Genomic DNA, 23,868 nt, shown 5'->3' with positions numbered 1-23,868 from the left:
CAGAAGCCCTACAAAATCATGGATATTGAACAATGCTCAACTTCACTCCATGGTAAAGGAAGAAATAAAGAAAGAAATTAAAGACTTCCTAGAATTCAATGAAAATGAAGGGACAACATACCCAAACCTATGGGACACTCTGAAAGCAGTGCAAACAGGAAAATTCATAACACTAAGTGCCCACATGAAGAAACTGGAGAATAGCCACAATAGAGGATTGACAGTATGCCTTAAAACTCTAGAACAAAAACAAACAAACATACCCTGGAGGAGTAGATGCCAGGAATAATCAAATTGAAGGCTGAAATCAATAAAATAGAAACAAAGAAAATAATACAAAGAATAAATGAAAAAAAGAGTTGGTTCTTTGAGAAAATCAAGAAGGCAGATGAATTTTTATCCAACCTAACTGAAAGGCAGAGAGAAAACATGCAAACTAATAAAATCAGAAATTAAAAGGGGAACATAACAATGGACACTGGGGAAATCCAGAGAATCCTCAGGTCACACTTTGGAAACCAGCACGTCACAAAATTAGAAAATTTAAAGGAAATGGACAATTTTCTGGAGAGATATTGCTTTCCAAAAATTAAATAAAGATAAGAAAAGCAATTTAATAGACCTTTAACACATAACAAACAGAAGCTGTCAGCAGAAGTCTCCCAATGAACAAACATCAACAGTTGATATATTTATAGCATAATATTTCATGTTTTTATATATATATATATTTATACTATCTGCCTTAGTTAGGCTATTTCTATGAAGAGGCACCCTGGCCATTACAACTCTCATAAATGAAATCATTTAATTTTGGTGGCTTACAATTTCAGATGAATAGCCCATTATCATCATATCGGGACATGTTGGCATGCAGGGAAACAGAAGAAGCTGATAGATCTAAATCTTGTTATACAGTCAACAGGAAGTAAACTAGTACACTGGGGATAATTTGAGCATAGGGAACCTCAAAGCCTACTCCCATAGTGACATACTTCCTCCAACAAGGCCATACACACTTCATCGAACCCACACCTCTTAATAATACCACTTCCTATGAGCTTACAGGAGCCAATTAAATTCAGACTCTCACAATATCAAGTGTTGTTTTCTAAAATAAATTTGTGTACATGTGATGGCTAGGATTGAATTTGGAACCTTCTCTGTTGAAGCAAATGCTATACAATTGAGTTAGACAATAAAACCTATTGCATAATTTTAATCCAATTTTAGACAAATTACTTTCCTGAGAAAGTTATTACTAAATTATTGAAAAATTATTTCAATTCCTTTCTTCTTTCATCTCTTTTAAACTTGTATTATGATTATTTATAGTTACCCTGCACAAAATACAATGTCAGAATTTATTACTATTCTACATATTTAAGTTAGTATCTAATATTCATCTTTCCCTCATCTTCCTTTTGGCTGTTTTGAGCCTATAATAACTACCAGATTAACCTCACTGATGAAGTGAACTATTCTAGAGTTTATAGGGGTGAGAACATGTGTACTGAGTTATCTATGCCTTCTTTATTTCCCTTAACATAATTCTTCTTGTTATAAATTATTTAATTTCGTATGTTTTATTTCTAAAGAACATTATATTGTGTAAATTAACCAGATTTACATCCAAGCTGATGATCTCTTCCAATCATTCTATTTCTTGGAAAATATGAATAGAGATACAAAAAATTCTGCCCAACTTCTGTTTGTGGGCTTTTTGTTTGTTTTCATTTTTGTTTGTTTATCTGTTTGTTGTGGAGTGGGAGGAGGATAGTAGTACATGGCACATTCTAGCTTGGAAATGACTATTAGGATAGCCATTAACTCAAGTCTTTTGTATTAGCTGCATAGTGTGATTCCAGATTCATCCATTCACTACCCTTAAACTCAATCTCTTCAGTTGTCTTTAGTTTTGAACATACAAATATAGTTTGATAATACAGACTATATTTGCTCTTGAAATGCTTATGAATATTTTGTGTACTACTTATTTTTCTCATATCATCTTTTAAAAAAGTTTGTCAATGTTGTTTTTTTGTTATTAACTGTGAATGGTTTCCTCTAATAATTTTCCTGTAATAGTGTATCTCTGGGAATTATTGAAGAAAAATCAGAAGAGACAGGGGAGATGGCTCAGAGATTAAGAAAATCATCTCCTCTTCCAGTAGTCCTAATTTCAATTTTCAACAACTACATGGTGACTTGCAACCATCTATTAATGCAGTATGATGTTTAGGCATAAGTGTAGGTAGAAAACTGTACATAATGAATGAATTAAAAGTATCACAGGTTACCTTAAAAAAGAAGTAAACAGAAGTTGAGGCCTTTAGCAACAAACTAAATATTTGCAGTTTCTATCCTGAAACCATTAAACTGCAACTATTTTAACTTGGGAGATTTTTGGCACTTTCAAACCAAAGTAGTGTACATGAAATCACATAAAAACTCTTGCAGGTGGTGTAAAAAGTACTTAGAAATTTCAGAAGTAATTTCTTCCAGCTCAGTTTTAATGTGAAATCACATTTTCTCAACATCTCTTAAAATGATTTGCATAGATTCCTCATTCTTTGACTATGAAAAGACATTCCTTTGAGACTTCAGATCTGCATGTATTGAACAACCTATTTGGAGAACACTTATAAATATTCTGTTCTGACATCACCAAGCAACCAGGAAAGGTGATCAAGATCTCTAAAAAATAAAAGTTTATAGATAGTGGCTTCGCATTGCAGAGTTTTTTGACTTCAGAATTGACTTTCTATGGATTCTTGAACTCGAGGGAGATTTCATAAGCAAGGGTGTTATTGTACCCTTCCTTAGCAATGTACAGTTTTCATTTAGTCAGATCAGACTCCTATACTGAATATTTCACAAGTTGAGCATATTTCACCAATATGACTAAATATTTTAAAACATTTCTGGAGTTGTTAATGTCCATGATCAAGGCATAGGCAGATTAGGCACCTATGCGTGTTCCTTATCCTTATGTATAGGCCATTGTCTTGTGGACTAACATGCTAGAGATGGCATTGAAGCTTCCTTGGACCTCTTTGTAAGGCTGGTTTTCTCATCCACGAGGATAGTTTACTGATTTCCCAAAAGAACAACATTTTAAAGCATTAAGACTGCAACAATAGTTTACATGCACAAGTGTGTATGTGCATACCAGATTAATTTTATTAAACCCTCAAGTGAAGAACTAATGATTATGGTGTTAAAGTGATTTGCATTCATCATTACCTGCTTCCCATAATTTGAAATTTGATATCATGCATAGCAAGAAATTTAAGGTATATTTTCTTGTGATGCTGAGAATTGGCAGGGATAAGCAACACACAGTGATAAACTACTGACTCTACTGCAATAGGATGCCCACCTGCAGCATTTACTTTCTGTTCAGTGGTTCCAGCATTATCAGGTCCAGCGAGCCTTCTCCTATGTATGCCGATGAAGAACATATAAATAATCATTCTGTTTTACATGTCCTATGTTCTACTTAATAAATTTTATGACACATTCAGAATTCCCTCATCAAATGTCCTTTGTTTTAAATAATTTCTCCAAGCTATAGACAAAACATAAGTGTTGCAAACACATGTAAATTGGGCTACACTGACCTCTTCCTGGAAGATTGGTCACTTCAATGTATTTTCAAATTACTATATTTTCAACTTGAAATAGATATAATGGAATATAAGATCATCATGAAATCAGGGACATGAAATATTTACTTCAATTTTTATCATTATCAAATTGCTTAATAATGCATAATTCAAAAACTATTTCAAGTAAATCATATAACTTTATGGAAAAGTGCAAATACTATCGACTGAGAAATACAAATATATATGTCTACACAAAGTAATTTGATATATTCAGCATTTTTATATAACTTGTTGCCTGCACATATTTTACCACGTGGTTGCACTAATTAAATTAAATGAATACATACGGGAGTAAACATGTTTGTTTTTGTTTTTGTTTTAATCATGTGAAAACTCCAAGTGGTGCAAACTCATTTTAACTTCTACATTTGAATAGAAAGTACAGATAACTGAACATTAGTTATGTACTGGAAATTAAAGTGTGCATTTTAAATAAGCTCCTTATTAGAGAAAACAATTTGATAGCTTCAAAATGATAAAAGACTATGGTCATGACCAGGTATAATTGTCCTGCCATGTCAGAAAGCCTGCTGGAAACTGGAGGTCTAAAAACATCTTTCTAAAAGTGGATGCTGTTTCATGGGAATTTTGAAGCATAATGTTATGAAAATTTATGGTTTTCATACAGATCAATATCAGACAAAATAATATACCACTGTACGTAGAATTTATTTTAGTGTGATTTATAATGACATGCTTATTTCTATATAGGAGATACTCTGTGTTGTTCCACAGATTTCTACAATGCCAAATATAAGGTTTCTAGAAAGATGGTTTACATGGGAAGAGGAAAGCATGTGAGCATGACTCTGGTTAGTTATTTAACACCTTTCATTATTTCTGCTTGCCATGCTATTAAATTAATACATAGAAAATATAAGTCATAGCACAGGAAAGATATTAAAATCATAAAATATACATGTATCATATAATTATTTTATTTTCTAAAGTATACTTTTCTAAATAGCAAAGTATGACTCTAGTGTAAACATGAAATAAATATAGCAAAGTATTTTTCCACTCAAAATCATTATTTCAAGAAACACAATAAAAAATTCTAAGAAACACTGAATATGCTACATTTTTATTGTCAATACTGAAATAAGATCACTGAGTTAATAATAATGTTGCTGTGACTCTAAAACTTTGAAAATCATAATTTTGAAATGTAGTCCAGGTTATTGAATAAAATAATTTACCTAGCAACTAGACAAAGACTTTACTTTTGTTCTAGTGCAACTATAAAATGATCACTAGCAATAAAGTAATCCCAGTGTATTGCTGAATACAGTTTCCAGTAACAACTCTTCCCTATGGTCATAATATACCAAAAAGCTGTTTTTATATATTTTGAAGTGTGTGTGTGTATGTGTGTGTGTGTGTGTGTTAGCATGAGTGTGTATATACCAGCAACTTTTTAAACAGAGACCATGAATTTGAGGTGCAAAGGAGGGATTGGTGTGAGGAAAGTTTCTTTGCATTAGATTTCACATGGGAAGGGTATTATTTTATATATGCTCACAAACACAGGTACATACACATGAATATTTAATTGTTCCAGGATTGTCTATTTACAATAATACACTTATGCATTTTCTGGCCATAAAATAAATTTAGCAACAACAGATGTTATATGTGGTCCACACTAGTTAAAGTGTTGTGTGTGTTGGTAGACATTATGAAGTCTGGAATGAGTGCTACAAAGAAAAATTTGAAGCACTGAGTGGATCTCCCGGAACCCAGTTTTAGATAAGGAAGAATAACGAGCAAAGTGGTCAAGATCATGCTGGGGAAGCCAGCTGACCTGAGCAAGTGGGAGCTCAAGGACCCCGGTCTGACAGCTGGGTAACAAGCATAGAATCGACTACAACCATTGAATGTGGGGGTCAGTTGGGAGGACTTAGCAATCTATGGAGCCTCCGGCAGTGGAACCTGTATTTATCGCTAATGCACACATGGACTTTGGGAGCCCATTACCTATGGAGATATAATGTCTCAGTCTAGACACACAGGGGAGAGCCTAGATCCTGCCCCAAAATGATGTGATATACTTTGATGATACCCCATGGAAGGCCTTACCCTCCTTGGGAACTGGAAGAGTATGTAAAAAAAAAGATTGTTTCTAATTTAAATAAAATTTATATATAAAAAAATTAGAAAGTTGGCCCTCATCTGTCATCTTTGTTAACTGTATCTCTGTTGAATGTACAAGGGTAAACTAACCTAGTTAGTATACAAGCTTCTGTTTTCCTCTCTCATATCACCTCAAGGGCACCAGTGTGACACAAGTAGACACAGAATTGGTATTTCAGGGCCTGGCTTTTTCCTGGCTCATGGATTTTCTAAGTGAAGTGTCCATGCTTGCAAGAGCAACCTCTACTTACTGAGCCACCACCTTAGTTCAAATGAAACACATTTAGTAAATTATCAGGATGCAATACTATTGACATGATTTTATTTTCTGGATGTACATTTCTAACAGGAACTCCATATTCCTAATATATCATCTGATCTTCTGATTAGAATTCTCTTCAATGAGATTTTATTCAAGTTATTAAAAAATAAGAATCTTTACTTAAGAAGTTTCCAGTATGGCTATCACTTTTCAAGTTCTTTCTGAACCTCCTGAGAAGCAGTTGGGCTCAATATATCATATCCTTGTATTTTCTATTTAAGACTAAAAGAGATATTTTCAATATGAATTTTACTGCAGATTATCTAAGTAAATGAAACATGATTAAAGTTTTGTTTACAAAGTTTATAAAGAATCATATGAAGTATGGAGTTAACTTTTCTCTTTATATCAATTTAAAAATTCCTATCAAAATATATCAGTGACCTCCATAGAAAATAGGCAAACACTGATGGGTCCTATGTGTCATGCTCCAATCAGTTTTCCTCAGCATTACCTGTGTGACAACACTCCCCTGCTGCCAGGGACCTTTGAGGCTAACATGAATGGTCACAACTGGATGTTCACTCTGAAAGCTTTTATACTCTGTTGACTCCAATACCACTGCATTCTCTCTAGTCAAGAACTGTCTAACTGTTCTGACTGAAGCTGAGTGTATTTCTTTCTCCATTATGCTGTTTCTCTGAGTATTTAGCTGGGTTTTGATGATTGATATATATTTGAAAAAGCAGGAGTAAACAGTGAAAAAGGAAATGACCCTATAAGCAATAAAATTTGTGGCATTTTCTGTTACCTGTGCTAATAAAAATATTGATTACTCTAAATAAACTTGTTAATTTAAATTCCATCTTCAACCTCAATATGAAATCATGATTAAGATTTTCTAGTAACAATACTTGAGTTAATTAACTTAGACTGACACAAAATATTTATCCTTAATTGATAAAAATATCCAAATTTTATTGAATGTGAGAAAAGTTGTTTTTCACAGTCTGAAGGAATGCTGGAATTAGAAAATGTGAATAAATGATCAGGAACTACAGATGCAAGCATAACCAACATATTACAGGAGTTAGAAGAGAGAATCTCAGACACTGAAGATATACTAGGAGAAATAGATTCATCGATCAAAGAAAATCTTAAGTCCAACAAATCCCTAACAAAAAATATCCAGGAAATATGGAATACCATGAAAAGGCCAAATCTAAGAATAAGTGAGACAGAAGAAGATAAGGTGAAGAAACCCACCTCAAAGGGGCAGAAAACATATTCAACAAAAGCAGAGAAGAAAACTTTCCCAACATAAAGAAAGACATCCCAATGAAAGTAAAAGAAGCCTACAGAACACCAAATAGAGTGGACTACAAAATAAAGTCCCTTGGCTACATGATAATAAAAACCCCAAACATACAGACTAAAGAAAGAACATTAAGAGCAGCAAAGAAAAAAGGCCAAGTAACATATAAAGTCAAACCTATCAGAATCATACCTGACTTCTCTATGGAAACTCTGAAAGCCAGAAATTCCTGGATAGATAATCTACCAACACTCAGAGACCATGGATGCCAGCCCAGACTACTATACCCAGCAAAGCTTTGAATCACTGTAGATGGGGAAAACAAGATAGACTACAACAAAACCAGATTTAAACAATACATATCCACTAATCCAGCCCTACAGAAAGTACTGGAAGGAAAACTTCAACAAAAGGAAGGTAACTACACTCACAAAAATATAGGCAATAGATAATCCAACTTTAACAAAAACCAAAAGAAAAAGCAGTGTATATCCAGAAACAATAAAATCAATCAAAGAGGAGAAGAAGATTTCATGTTCATCACAGGAAAAATCCATCAGGATGAAGTCTCAATTCTGAACATCTATGCCACAAATACAAAGGCGCCCACATTCACAAAAGAAATATTACTAAAACTCAAATCACACATAAGTCCTCACACAGTTATAGTGGGAGACTTCAACACCCCACTCTGACCACTAGACAGGACAACCATACAGAAACCTAACAAAGAAACAAAGGAAGTAACATCAAAATATGTGAGAAAAACTTAATGTAATTCCTCTAAAACCAGGAACAAAATATGGCTGGCTACTCTCTCCCTATCTCTTCAATATTTTACTTGAAGTTTCAGCTAGAGAAATAAGACAAGAAAAGGAGATCAAGAGGATACAACTTGGAAAGGAAGATGTAAAACTTTCACTATTTTTAGATGATATGGTAGTTTACATAAGAGATGTAAAAAACTCTACCAGGGAACTCCTACATCTGATAAACACCTTCAACAAAGTGGCAGGATATATGATTAACTCAAAAAAAATTCAGTAGCCCTATTATACACAGACAATAAATAGACTAAGAAAGAAATCAGAGAAACATCACCCTTTACAATAGCCACATACAACATAAAATATCTGGGGATAACACTAACAAAACAAGTGAAAGACCTGTATAGCAAGAACTTGAAGTCTTTAAAGAAAGAAATTATAGAAGGTACCAGGAAATAGAAAGAACTTCCATGTCCTTGGATTGGTAGGATCAACATAGTAAAAATATTAATCTTGCCAAAAGTAATATACAGATTCAATGCAATCTCCATAAAAATACCAGAACAATTCTTCACAGACCTTGAAAGAACAATAATCAATTTTATATGGAATAACCAAAAACTCAGGATATCAAAAAAAACCTGTAAAATGAAGGAACTTCTGGAGATATCACCATCCCTGACTTCAAGCTCTATTATAGAACTATAGTCCTAAAAACAGCTTGGTATTGGCACAAAAATAGACAAGTAGACCAATGGAATTCAATTGAAAACCTTGATATTAACGTGTGAAACTTCAAAAACTTGATTTTTGAAAAAAAAGCTAAAATTATACACTAGAAAAAAGAAAGAACCTCAACAAATGATGCTAGCATAAATTGATTTTGGCTTGTAGAAGACTGAAGATAGATCCATATCTATTGCCATGCACAAAACTTAAGTCTAAATGGATCAAAGACCTCAATATAAATCCAGCCACACTGAAACACTTAGAAGAGAAAGTTGGAGGTACCCTTGAACAAATTGCTACAGGAGACCTCTTCCCAAGCATAACAACAGTAGCACAGATAGTGAAATTGACAATCAACAAATGGGACCTCCTGAAACTGATAAGCTTCTGTAGGGCAAAGGACACTGTCACAAGACAAAAAGACAGCCAACAGAATGGTAAAAGGTATTCACTAGCCCCACATCTGACAGAGGGCTGATCTCCAAAATTTACAAAGAACTCACGAAGCAAGTCTCCAAAACACCAAAGGATCCAACTAAAATATGGTGTACAGAACTACCTAGAGAATCCTCAATAGAGATGTCTAAAATGGCTGAGAGACACTTAAGAAAGTGTTCAACATCCTTAGGCATCAGGGAAATGCAAATCAAAACAACTTTGAGATACCATCTTACTCCTGTCAGAATGGCTAAAATAAAAAAAAAACACCAATGACAATTTATGCTGCTATGGATGTAGAGTGGGGATCAAGTTGGGAGTGCCAACTTGTACACCCACTTTGGAAATCAATATGGAGAATCCTCAGAAAAATGGGAATCAGTTTACCAAAAGACCCAGCAATTACAGTCTTCGGTATATACCCAAAAGATGCACACTCATACAACAAAGACATCTGTTCTATTATGTTCATAGCAGCATGATTTGTAAAAACCAGAACCTGGAAGCAACCTGAATGCCCCTCAACTGAAGAGTGGATAGAGAAAATGTGCTACATTTACACAATGGAGTACTACTCAGCAGAAAAATAGAATAGAATCTTGAAATTTGCAGGCATGTGGTTGGCACCAGAAGAAACCATCCTGAGTGAGGTAACCCAGTCACAAAAAGAAACAGGGGAGTGCCAACCTACAATCTCACAGCCAGAGAGTCTGGGATACAAGGAGTATCTTAAGAGAAATATGCATGGTACCCCAGAGAATGGGAATAGGACAGAATTACTTAATGGGATAGGGAGCACAGGGGAGGTGAGAGGGAGCTGGCAGAAAGAGAAATGGTGAAGAGGAGGTGAAAAGGGGAAATGAGGGAGTTGTGTCAGGGGAAGAATAGAGGAGAGCAGGATGAGAGATACCATAACAAAAAGAGCCAGTATAGGTTCGAACAGGGATCTGGCATGAGTGACATTTTCAGAGACCTACAAGGATGACACCCTTGGGCAATCTAACCAATAGTGGAAAGGCTGCTTTAAATGCCCTTCCCTGAAAGTATGATTGATGACTTCCTTTTATGCCATTCTAGAACCTTCATCCAGTGGCTGAAGGAAGCACAGGCAGACAAAGGTAAACACTGAAGTGAACTTCTGGAAAAGAGTAGCAGTGAGGGAGGAGTGATTAGCCAAGGGCCAAGACTAGGAGAGTGAAACCCACAGAAACAGCTGACCTGAACAAGGGGGAGTTCATGGACCCCAGATTAATTGCTGACAGGCCAGCATGGGACTGATCCAGACTCCCTGAACATGGTTGTCAGTGAGGGGACCTCAGCATTCTTTGGGGTCTCCAACAACAGATCAGCCTTTATCCCTATCATCTAGATGGACTTTGGGAGCCCATTCTATATGGAGGGATGCTATCTCAGCCTGGACACATGGTTGAGGGCCTAGGCCCTGCCCCAGATTATATGACAGACTTTGGAGATCCCTCATGAAGGGCCTCTTCCTCCCTGGAAAGTGGGGTGATGATTGAGTGGGGGATTTCGGGGGATTGAAGGGGGCTGCAGGAGGAGGGATGGAGAGGGAACTGGGATTGACATACGAAGCAAGCTGGTTTCTAATTTAAATAGAAAAAAATAATTTGTTTTTGTCAAGACAGCTTGTAAGTTCAGAATGTTATACCTGAAGTCTTATTTTAACAAAATAAATTCAATTAAATGTGAATGTTATCCAATTCTTGAGTGTAACAACTCAGAGGTCTCTTAACACTTATGATGGATTCACAGATTTACATAAATAACAATTATTCTAATTATAGTATATCCAAGTCAATTAGTATTTAGGAATTCCAAGTTTCCCTTTGCCATTTAGGAATATTACTTAATACTTCTGAGACTCAATATCACTGCCTTAGACATTGGTGATACTTGCTCCTAGTTACTACATTCCTGGGCTGTGAAACCTATCAAATATTGTGTATTTTCATTAAGAAAGTACTCTGTCAATGAATGTTTGCTAATCTTTTCAGTATATTAAAGCTGGATTATTGAATGTTATTGTGTCTCCCCAACCTAGCAGGTGAGAAAACCAAACATATATAAGATTACTAATATGAAGAATTTGTGTCAATTTAACACAAAATTTTGTCTAGACTAAAATTATATATGATAAGATTGAATGGAATTAATGTTTTGTTGTTTAAATATGAAAATGCTTGAGTGAATTTAAGTCAGAACCAGGTAAAATGAATTTAGGCTGTGTGGTATAAAATAGACTTCTTGGATTATTCATCTCAATTAGGATTTGATGAAGATGAGTGTTTTAATGTTGGATTTAGAGGTAGAATTGTTCCTGATGATGCATATGAGTTCAGTCATTCAAAGTAATTTTAAGGAAATTTCCTGAACAATGGAAATAAAGTGAGATCATTATGTATTGCAATGATCTACACAAGATCTGAAAAGCATTAAGAATAGCATTCTTTCAAAAAGATTCTGTACTTACTAGCATTGCTTTGTGTTAGTAACTAAATAGAATCCTTTACCTTAAAATACTGTCATTTGTGCTGAAAAGGTTAACATCCCAAACCATGACTATTTGGAAACTTGTATTCAGAGCAAAAACATGTCATTCACATAATGATAAGTAACTGCTCTTGATCTAGTGCTGAAAAGCCAAATTGAAACTTAAAGTAAATAAGCTATTATTGGAATTGGGATGAACACAAATTGAAAACCATGATCCAATTACCAACAATATTATTAAAATAAGAAAATTGAAAGCCAAAATTACTTTATTAACATGAATATTTGCTTCTGTTCTAATAGTTAAGCACTGTGAATTGCTAAGATAAAGGCACACAAAAATTCTGACAAAAATCTACTATTTCAGGGAGGGGAGTAACAGCAAAACTGTATCACTCTTTAACTATGGTTACAAAGTACCCACCATCAGCACCCAAGACCAGGACTCCTGCACATAGAGAAGTAACAGATAACATGCAGTAAGCATACTAGTAACTGCAGAGATATACTGCTATGGAAGAGAAGACCTTTCTACTAGGGACCTGGAACTGAGATGGCTTTCTTCTACAGAAATCAAAGTGAGGTGATTTACCCCTTTTATGGAATAGGAAACGAAATATAAATCAGAAGCTTTCAACAACTAGTAGGTGAGGGAAGCAAGTTAGTAATATTTTCCCTAAGCCTCAAGTATAAATTTGTTTTGTGGCTCTCAAAATGGAAGCGGTTATAGTGAGATGACCTATTCCTGAATCCTGAATATGAGGCAGTCTCAGAAATAGAAGACATGATTCCCCTGTCCCTAATTATATTATATATGCAGATATATGATTTTTTACAGAAAAAGATTTCTATGGCCAGAGAAGAGTAAGAATTGAAGAGAAATACTCTGAAAAAGGACAAATATCCTTAAGTTACTCATGCTACACATTTGAATGAGTGTGTATGTGTGTGTGTGTGTGTGTGTGTGTATGTATGTATGTATGTATATGATCTACTGAATCTGTCTAGTATCTCTCCTATGTGTTTAGGACTAACAATTTGCTACTGAATATTCAATCATGGAGTCATCTCTAGGTAAAACAGATTCTTCTTCTCTTAATAGCCATTTGGTTGTTTGTAGCTCTTAATCTACATAAGGAATCATGTTTTATTTCTTCCATTCATGAAAGCATATTAACTGCTGTGGTCACAATGCTTGTCTTCTGTGACTCCCTATTAGAACTAGAATATATTTACTCACAGCAAGAGTACTGGTTCTGCATCTCTTACAATCTTTCTGCCCCATCCTCTGCAATTTGTCTTGAGTTTTATTTGTAGGTACATATGTACCCACAATAAATGTAAATACACACACAGCATATATGTATCTATTGTGCCTATCTGTCCCATTGTCACTTATTCTCTTTATTTTGACAAATCCTGGATCTCTCCATTAACTTCTGTCTTTGTCAAATAGAATAATTACTTATATTGGATGAAAACCACACCTACAAGGGCATAAGTATTAAACAGGGAGAAATTGGGACCAGTAGAAGGAGGTGTTACTCTAAATGGGATATATGTATGAGAAAATAATTGTTTTCAATAAAAGAAAAAAACCTATATTTAGAAACTATATTGTTTTAAAAATGACAATAATAGGCTATCCTCTGGTGTTCACGTCCTCTACAGCCACAGGTAGTTGACATACCAGGCATAAATTACTCCTATTAAGTTGTTCTTAAATTCAAGTATGTAGCAGTGGTTTAGCCCATATTATAAGTAGCAATATTGTACCCTTAGGTAAATATTTATGGCTTTCAATGCTGATTTCCTCAGGCTTTATAGCTTCTTAAGTTTATATATTTTAATTTTCTCCCTTGGAGGATTACATAGCAGGTTCTGATGCTGTAAGAAAGCTAGTCCTCAGAAAAGAGGTTTCTAGCTAACTTCAAGATCCTTTGTTGAAATATGTGGTATCTTCAGCAATAAGTTTTGACCTCCAATGTCTTTGAAGTAGCTGAGGGTAATGGCAATAGTGATTATTGTATTAGGAGTTTGTTAGACTCCCAGAGCCAACACCAAGGGATGATTTCCCTGGGGAGACATCATTCTCCTGTATACTTTAATCCCATTTAAATACATATTCCATATATAATTATATATATTTCTTAAATATGTGCAAAGCTTGTTTTACCATATGTCTTCTTAAAACTGCCTCAGTGTTACTTTTCCTTCCTCCCTGTCCTTCTGCATTACACTTCTTCCATTCCCTTCCCTGTAGAAGTTAATTTTCCATTAATCTTTCAACACATTTTATATTGCAGCAAAGAAAAAAGGGTGTGTCAAGAGGAAAGGATGTCAACTTATTCAGATTAAGAAACAACTGAGATATTAGAACTCACATGTAGCAACTATAATCATAAAATTAAAGAGTGAAAGTCTAGTTTTTCTATTATTGTTTTTACTTAAGCCATACTGGATAAGTGGAGATTTTCAAAAGAGCTGACAACAGGAAAAAATTAGGGGAAAGGAGAAAAACATAAATACAAGAAAGTAGAAAAATGAATTATATTGATAAACTGAATAACAGACCCTTTATAACTAAGGAATAATAAAAATTTTTGGCACATCAAAATAAAGCTTCAAACAGAAGCATAAATAGAATAAAACAAAGAAAAAGTAAAGAAACAAACATTCATAGTCAATGAATTGTGTGATGACAGATTACCTAAAAATACTTAATTGTAATTTCAAATTATGTAAGATACAGCATGGGATAGAAAGTATACATGAGAGAATGAGGATTTTCAGCAATTTTAAAGTTCATTGGAACATAAGTATAACAACCTTCAACAATCCAAACACAGATAAACACAAAACGAAATACTGAATACTATACATCTTGAAATACAGACACACTTTTTGTTACTGAGTAATGAAAGTTTTAAACAATGAAAGCATATGAAAAAACATTAAATACAGAAATAGTAGCACAGACTTTAGATGGATATACAGTCCAAATGTGACACTAAACTGCTTCACAAACCAGAAGCTGACTCAGAAAAAAATAAACCATAAAGGAAACTAAAGGAAGTAAACATACAATTTACAGTCATTTAATACATGGTAAAGAAAATTAAATGAGGATATCTATTGGGAAATAACAAAATAGTTATCAGAGCTCCCAGATCAAAAGCAAAATAATGCAGAAGATGTTAAGTGTGAAGGTTTCTGATCCTCACCCTGTTTGGGGAATAGCACAAATGAAATTACTGTATAAATTCAAATGAAAAGATATATATTCATATGTATTTTTGCTTTTGCTTTTAAGTGTTTTTGTTCTTAAATATATGGTGTAATTATTTCTTTAATATCAATACTTTAAGATTTAATGACAATGCCAAATTGATTTTGGCAACCTAAATCATTTTGAACATTAAATGTTCCCTCAGTGGACTGAATCTGTTAGGCCATTCTCTAGCACCACAACAGAATAGGAGCTTTAGACTCCCTTCCCCCTCGTCCATGACTTCTTTGTATCTCACAGAACATCCCCTCCTGACCTCCCTTCACCCACTCATTGCTATATAGCAGACCCCAACACCAGCAGGGATTCCCTGTAAACATACAGGCACACAGGTTAGTAAAACAGGCAACCTAGTCATCACACTCTGGAAATCCAGAAGAAACAGGAATCAAGGAATAAAAACCCACCCCAAAAAGATAAACTCAGAAAACAGCTCCTATATCTATAGTCACCCCAAACCAATAAGCCTAGATGCCAGTATAAGAAAATCAATAATGTTACTACTACAGCCCAGCTATCTTTTCATAGCAAACCCTGAATATGCCAGCATATCTTAAGCACAAGGAAAAGACATTAAAACCAACTATATGAAAATGTTAAAGGTCCTTAAAGAGGAACTGAATAAGCCTCTTAAAGAAAACTAGGAAACACAAACAGTTAGAAGAAATGAATAAATTCCTCAAAGAAAGCTAGGAAAACTCAAATGAAAAAAATCCATAAAAAAGTGAATTTTTTAAAGAAAGTCAAGAAAAACTAAGCAAACAGTTGAAGGAAATAAATAAAACTTTTAAAGACCTGAAAATGTAACTAGAATCAATAAAGAAGAAAAAAGTGAGGAAATTCTGGCAATGAAATATCTAGTTATTTGAACAGGAACTACAAATGGAAGCTTCACCTACAGAATACAAAAGATGGATGACAGAATCTCACGCATTAAAGATACAATAGAAATTCAAAATAGCAGTAAAAGAAAACATCAAAACAAAACAAAAACCTTCTGATACAAAACATACGAGAAATCTTTGATACTATGAAAATATCAAACCTAAGGAAACCTAAGAATTATAGGAATAGAGGAAGGAGAGAAATCCCAACTCAAAAGTCCAGAAAATGTTTTAAATGAAATCATAAAAGAAACCATTGTAACCTAAAGAAGGAGATTCCTTCCAGAAAGTTACAAGAGCCATAGAAAACAGAATTGATTGGGCCAGAAGAAAAGAGCATTTCCATTGTCACATAATGATCAAAACACTAAACATACAGAACAAAGAATAATACTTAAAAGAGTAGTTCCTTTGTCACATAATAATCAAAACACTAAATATACAGACCACAAATGTATATTAAAAAGTTAAAGGGGAAAACCAGAACCGTCTGGACAGATGTGCTATCGACTCTAAGAGAACAAGGATGACATCCCACACTACTGAACCCACTAGTATTTTCAGTCACAATAAAAGGAAGAAAATAAAACATTTAATGACCTAGCAATTTTAAAAATATCTATCTACAAAGCAAGCCCTACAGAAGGTGCTAGAAGGAAAACTTAAATTGAAAGAGGTAAAATATAGCCATGGAAACACAGGAAATGAATAATCTTACACATGTAAAATCAAAAGAAGGGAAAGATATTATCTCAGGGTAGAGGGCTGGAAAATTATTTCAAGCAAGTAAACCTAATAAGAAACCTTGGGTAGCACTTTTAGTATCTAACAATATAGATGTGAAAGCAAACCTAACCAAAGGAGATAGGGAAAGACACTACATACCAGTGAAAGGAAAAATCCAACAAGAGAACATTTCAGTTTTTAATATTTATGCACCAAATACATATCTGCAAAGCAAGCAAACAAACAAAAACCCTACTACAGCTTAAGTCATTTTTTTGACCCTCTCACACTGATTTTAAGGGATTTCAATACCACGCTCTCACTAAATTCCCAAGCATCCAGCCAGATTAAACAAAGAAATACTGGATCTAATGGACATTCTAAACAAAAAGAGACAAACAGATATCTACAGGATGTTACGTCCAAACACAAAATAATGTACTTACTACTAAGTACTCCATGGAATTTTGTCTAAAATTTACTACATAGTCAGATACAAAACAAGTATTAACAGATATAATTCACTGAATCCTATCAGACAATCACAGATTAAAATTGTATACCAATAACAATGGAAAAAACCAAAAATTTAAAAGCTGTGGGAACTGAACATCTCTCTACTGAAGGAAAAATAGGTCAAGACAGAATAAATAAATAAATTACAGACTTTCAAGGATTCGATGAAAGTGAACATGCAACATGTGCAAACTTACGAGACATAATGAGAATGGTGCTAATAGGACAGTTTGTAACACTAAGGGCCTCCAAAAAATGGAGATATCTCACATTAGCAACTTAACAGCACACTTCATAGCTTCTAAAAAATGTAAGCATATCTAAGAGGAGTATAATTCAAGAAATAATTAAATTGAGGGCTGAAATCAATAAAATATAAAAAGAAAACAATGCAAAACATAAATGAAACAGATTTTATTCTTTAAGAAAAATCAATAAGATAGACAAACCCATTTCTAAACCAAAATACAGAAAGTATATCGAAATTAACAAAATCAGAAATGAAAAGTCAGAAATAACCAATGGCATCAAAGGAATACAGAAAATCATAGGGACATAATGTAACTTTGGAAACTCTAAAAAAAATTGAAATTTACTTAGTAGTTGCCACTTATCAATGTTAAATCAAAATCAGATGAACAATTTAAATAAAACTTTAACTCCTAGTGAAATAAAAGAATAATTAAAAATTTCAAAAACAAACAATCCTAGCATCAGACATGTTCAGCACAGATTCCACCAGACATCCAAATAAGAGTTAATATAATATTTTTAAATTATTCCACACAAATAGGAAAAACTAACAAAATATATAACATTGCCCAGTTCATTTTATGAGCCCTCAGTTACTCTGATATTCAAAAACCATAACGACTCAATAATTTCACAACAATTTCTCTTATGAACATAGATTACTTAATAAAATTGTCACAAACTGAACCCAAGAATGTAGCAGAAAGCTCATGTACCATGATTAAATAGGCTTCCTCCTAGAGATGCAGGGATGCTTTAATATACTAAGATCAGTAAATGTACTCAGTCAAATAAACAAACTGAAAGAATATAAATGATCATCTCTTTAGATGCAGAAAAGTTTTCTGTCAAAATTCACCACTACTTCATGATAAAAGTCCTGGAGAGATTAGGGATACAAATGATACATAAAAATGATAAAGGCAAATCACAGCAAGGCTGTAACCAAAATCAAATTATATAGAAACTCAAAGCAATATCATTGTCATCTTTACCAATGCAATGTTTGCCACTTGTTGTATATCTATTTAAAATATAACTTCATATCTCAGCTAGATCAATAAGACAACTGAAGGATATCCTGGGGATGCAAACTGGAATGGAAGAAAACCAAGTAATTTTATTTGCAGAAGATATGATAGCATACATGAGTTATATTAAATATTTCACCAGAGAACACCTATAGCTGATAAACAATTCCAGAAAAGTGATTGGATACAAGATTTTTAATTTTATTTATTTAAAAGTATTTTTTTCATTTTATATAACAACCATAATTTGCCTCACACCTTCCCACATTCTACCCACCCAACACCCAGATACAAGATTAACTCTAAAAATATGTAGCCCTTCTATTTACAAATGATAAACAGAACAAGGAAGAAATCAGGTAACTAGCACCTTATACAATAGCCTCAAATGATATAAAATATATTTGTGTGACTCTGAACAAATAGGGAAAAGACTTAAATGACAAAAATTTCAACTTCCTAAATTTAAAAAATGTTGAAGAATGTATCAGAAGTTAGAAAGGACTCCCCTCCATGATCACTGACTGGTAGTATGAACATAGCAAAAAATGTCACTCCTATCAAAAGCTATCTGCAAATTCAATACAATCTCCATAAAAATCCCAGCACAATTATTTTTCCCTTTTTTTAAACACTTTTTATTACATATTTAAATTAGAGACAAGCTTGCTTCTCATGTCAGTCCCAGGTCCCTCTCCCTCCCTTTCACACCCACTCCCTCCCCCCACCCCACCTGTCCCCCACCCAATCCCCACTCCATTCTCCAGGGAGGGTAAGGCCCACCATTCGAGATATCTAGAGTCTGTCATTTCGTTTTTGGGAGGGCCCAGGCCCTCCCCAAAGTGTCCAAATTGAGAAAGCATCCCTCATTGTGGGATGGGTCCCCAAATTCCATTTGTGTGCCAGGGATAAATACTGATCTACTACTCCAAACCCCACAGATTGCCTGAGTCTCCTCACTTGCAGTCACATTCAGGGGGTCTGGATCAGTCCATGCTGGCTTCTCAGCCATCAGGCTGGGGTCCAAGATCTACTCCTCATTCAGATCAGCTGTTTTTCTGGGATTCACCAGTCCAGTCTTGACCCGGTACAATTCTTACAGACCTTGAAAAGACAATACTCAACTTCATATGAAAAAAAATAGAACAGTAACAACAAAAAATACCAAACAGACAAAACAGGATTTCTAAAACCATGTTGAACAGGAAAAGTAATACTGGGGGTATGACTACACCACTATCCCTGATTTCAAAGTGCACAACTTAACTGAGCTATAATACTAAATACCACACACTACTGTAATAAAAAATAATCAATCCATGAATTTGAATTGAAGATCCAGATATACCACACACTTATGGAACCTGATTTTTGATTAAAAAATAAATAAAAAGCCAGACATGCACACAGCGGGTAAAAAAGCAACTTCAAGAACTTTTGCTTGTCTAACTGGTTATCTGCATGGAGATAATGCAAATGAGTTAATATTCATCACCCTGCATAAAACTTAAGTGCATATGGATTAAATAAATCAATATAAAACCAGATACACTGAAACTGATGCAAAAAAAGTGGAGGATAGCCTTGTACATACTAGCAGAGGAGATAACTTTATGAACAGAACATTGGTAGCACAGACACTAAAACCAACAATTAATAAGTGAGACATCATGAAACTGAAAAATCTTCTGTAAGGCAAAGGAGGCTGTCAAGTGGACAAAACAGCAGCAGCCTACAGAATGGGAAAAGATTTTTGTCAACCGCGCCATCCATTAGAGGACTAATATCCAAAATATATAAAGAATTCAAGAAACTAGATGTTAACAAACCAAATAATTCAATTAAAAATGGGCTACATGTCTAAGCAGAGAACTCCCTAATGACTCAGAAACACTTATAGAAATGTTCAACATCTTTAGTCATTAGGTAAATACAAATCAAAACTACTGTGGGATTCCATTCTTACACCTTTCAGAATGACTAAGATCAATAATGCCAGTGAAAGCTCATTGGGGTGAAGATGTGGAACAAGGAATCTTCTCCACTCCTTGTGGGAGTGCAATGATATACAGCCACTACAGAAATCAGATGCCAGTTCCTCAGAAAACTGGGACACAATTTTACTGTCTTGGGCATATACACAAATGAAATTCAATGCTACCACAAGGACACTGACTCAACTATGTTCACAGAAGCTTTAGTCATAACACCAAGGAACTGGAAACAAGCTAGATGCCAATTAAGAGAATAGACAAAGAAAACGTGGCACATTTGCAGAACTATTTCCCAACTGCTGAACACAAAACAAAAACAAAACAAAAAACTGAAAAGCCATGACTTCATGAAGTTTGCAGTCAAATGGATAGAACTAGTAAAAAGCCTCCTGAGTGAGGTAACCCAGATGCTGAAATACAAATACAGAATGTATTTTTTTATATACAAGTGACTGCTAGCCTTTAGGGAAATTATAGCTAAGCTATAGTCTGTACATCCAGAGAAGTTAGTTCAAGCAGGAAGGCATCTGGGAGGGATTCATGAATCTCCTTGAGAAGAGGAATTAGAATAGATTTTGTGGGTGAACTGGGAGCTGATGGGAATGGGAACAGGAAGGATTGGGTGTTAGCAGAAAAAGATAGGATGGAAGGAGATAGTTCTGGAGAGATGGCCAGAATTGTGGAAAGCTACTGCAATGAGCATTTCCTGGAGTCTGTGAGAGTGATCCTAAAGAACTCCTAGTAAGGGCAAATGGAGTCTGAACTGGCCATCTCTTATAAACGGGCATGCTTTCCAGGGGCAAGCTATGTTGCATTTTGTTGAGTTGTTGGGCAAGTTGTTTTAGTAGCTATTTCAAAAAACCTACGCTGCTGATAAGGCACTCTACTTTCTACAAACTGACTCTGGGACCCAATTGCTAGGAAACATCCACAAGACTCATTGAACAGGGAGAAGCCAAATGGTGCTGAATACACTGTTCACTCATACCTTCTAGTCTCTTTGGTATGGAAGGGTACTCTGCAGTCTACCAAAAAAGAAATGTGGACACCAACTCAAGTCACAAAACCTTTGATGTACATCTGTCTTGGTCCCAAGATGTTCTGGGAAATTAATGTTCTGAACTTGGGGAAGTGGACAACTAATTTGTCATTTAAATTGAGGGACCCCATAAGGAAAAGTCCCTCCCAAACCCTTTTTGGATGGCCCAAGACTGGAGAATGAATAGCCTAGGGATGTAGGATAAAACCAAACACAACTGGTTTAAAAACCACAAAATAAAGTAAATAAACTATCCTAATGATTGTCAACTACGGTCATAGATTGTTGCCTGTCCGGTCATCATCAGAGAGGCTTCATTTGGTAGCAGACATGCCTGGGTCCAGCCTGTATCAGCCCTACCCTGCAAGAGCCATCTATTCTGGACTGATGTCTTTAGGGCTGTATTCAGAACCAGCCTAAGAGCCCCAGGCCCAACCCTGAATGGGGAAATGTGGATCAGGGAAGTCCTAGCTACACAATGGTGTTAAGAACGAGACAGAGACATCTCAGCATTTCAGGAGGGCTTTCAGTCCATACTGGAGACACTGGTTTATTCAAGCATCCTCTTATATTCCTAAAAGTGGGGGTCCTGGCAGAAGATATCTATTATCATGTATATAGGGCTGACTAGGAAACACTTCTTTAATCCTAGAGATGGTCCTAGAATGCATGTACACCAACCCTCAGACCAATCTTCAGGCATGTCCCACTAGGTCTTAGAATTATGATGGGTGTGGGGCCTAGATCTATTCTTATGCAAACTAGAAGTCATTCTCCACTGTCTCCAGGCCATCCGGAAGTAACCAGCTAACATCTAAAAGACAATAGGACATTCAAGCTCCTGGCATTGAGCTGAGGCCTATACTGAAATATCATATTCAGGCCCCAACACAGACAGAAGCTGTGTAGAGACCCACAGACAGACATTGAGGGAAAATAGGTCCTGAAATGGAGGGCTCATCAATCAGACATGACGGGGGACAACAGTAGAACATGATCCACTGAAAAACTCATATGATCATCTCATTATATGCCAAAAATCCTTTCATAAATTTCAACACTCCTTCATAATTATAAACCTTAGTGAGGATAGTAGTATAAGGAACATATCTCAATATAATCAATGGAATTCACAGCAAGCATACAGCCAACATCAAATTACATGGAGATAAACTTCAAAGCATTCCAGTAAAATTGACAAGATGAGGCTGTCCTTTCTATGTATGTCTATTCAATAGAGTTTTTTAAATGATTTTTTAATTTAAATTAGAAACAAGATTCCTTCACATGCCAATCCCAGTCCCTCTCCCTTTCCTCCTCCCCTGACCCCTCACTAGTCCTCCTAACCCCCCAGACAATTCCCACTCCATACCTCAGGGAGGGAGAGGTCTTCCATGGGGGATATCCAGAGTCTATCATTTCCTTCAGGGCAGGGCCTAGGCCCTCCACCAAGACTTCAGGTTGAGAAAGCATCCCTCATTGTGGAATGAGCATCTAGAGTCCATTTTTATACCAGGGATAGATACTGATCTACTAACTAAGGCCCATTAGATGGCCTAGAACTCCTCACTGACACCCAAATACAGGGGGTCTGGATCAGTCCCATGCTGGGCTCCTAGCCACCAGTCTGAAGTCCAAGAGATCTGCTTTCTTCAGGTCAACTGTTTCTGTGGGTTAAACCAGTCCAGTCTTGAACGCTTTGCTTAACAGACCTCCCTCTCTGTCAATGGGTCCCAGGAGTTCAGTTAAGTGTTTAGCTGTGGGTGTCTGCCTCTGCTTTCATCAGTAACTGGTTGAAGGTTCTAGGATGGCGTATAAGGAAGTAGTCATTCTCATTATCAGGGAGGAGCATTTAAAGTAGTCTCTCCATTAAGCTTAGTTTGCCAGTTGGTATCATCCTTGTAGATCTGTGGAAATCTAACTAGTGACAGATCTCTCCTCAATCCTATAATGACTCCCTCTATTATTGAATCTCTCAACCTGTTCTCTCTATTCTTCCCCAGACTCAACCTACCTGCTCCCCCATGTCCTCTTCTCCCCCTCTCTTTTATCCAGCTTCCTCCCCCCTACATGCTCCCAATCTGCTCAGGAGATCTTGCCTCATTCTCCTTCACTGGGGTATCATGCATATCTCTCTTAGGTTCCTACTTGCTTCCCATACGCTCTGGCAGTGAGACTGTAGGCTGACACTTCCCTGATTTATGTCTAAAATACACATATGAGTAAGTATATACCACGTTTGTCTTTTTATGACTTGATTACCTCACTCAGGATGGTTTCTTCTAATGCCATCCATTTGCCTGCAAATTTC

This window comes from Mesocricetus auratus, unplaced genomic scaffold (genome assembly GCF_017639785.1).
Source record: "Mesocricetus auratus isolate SY011 unplaced genomic scaffold, BCM_Maur_2.0 Super-Scaffold_6730, whole genome shotgun sequence".
Lineage (NCBI taxonomy): Eukaryota > Metazoa > Chordata > Mammalia > Rodentia > Cricetidae > Mesocricetus > Mesocricetus auratus.
The sequence above is the reverse complement of the archived record's forward strand: the minus strand, read 5'-3'. Positions refer to the sequence as shown.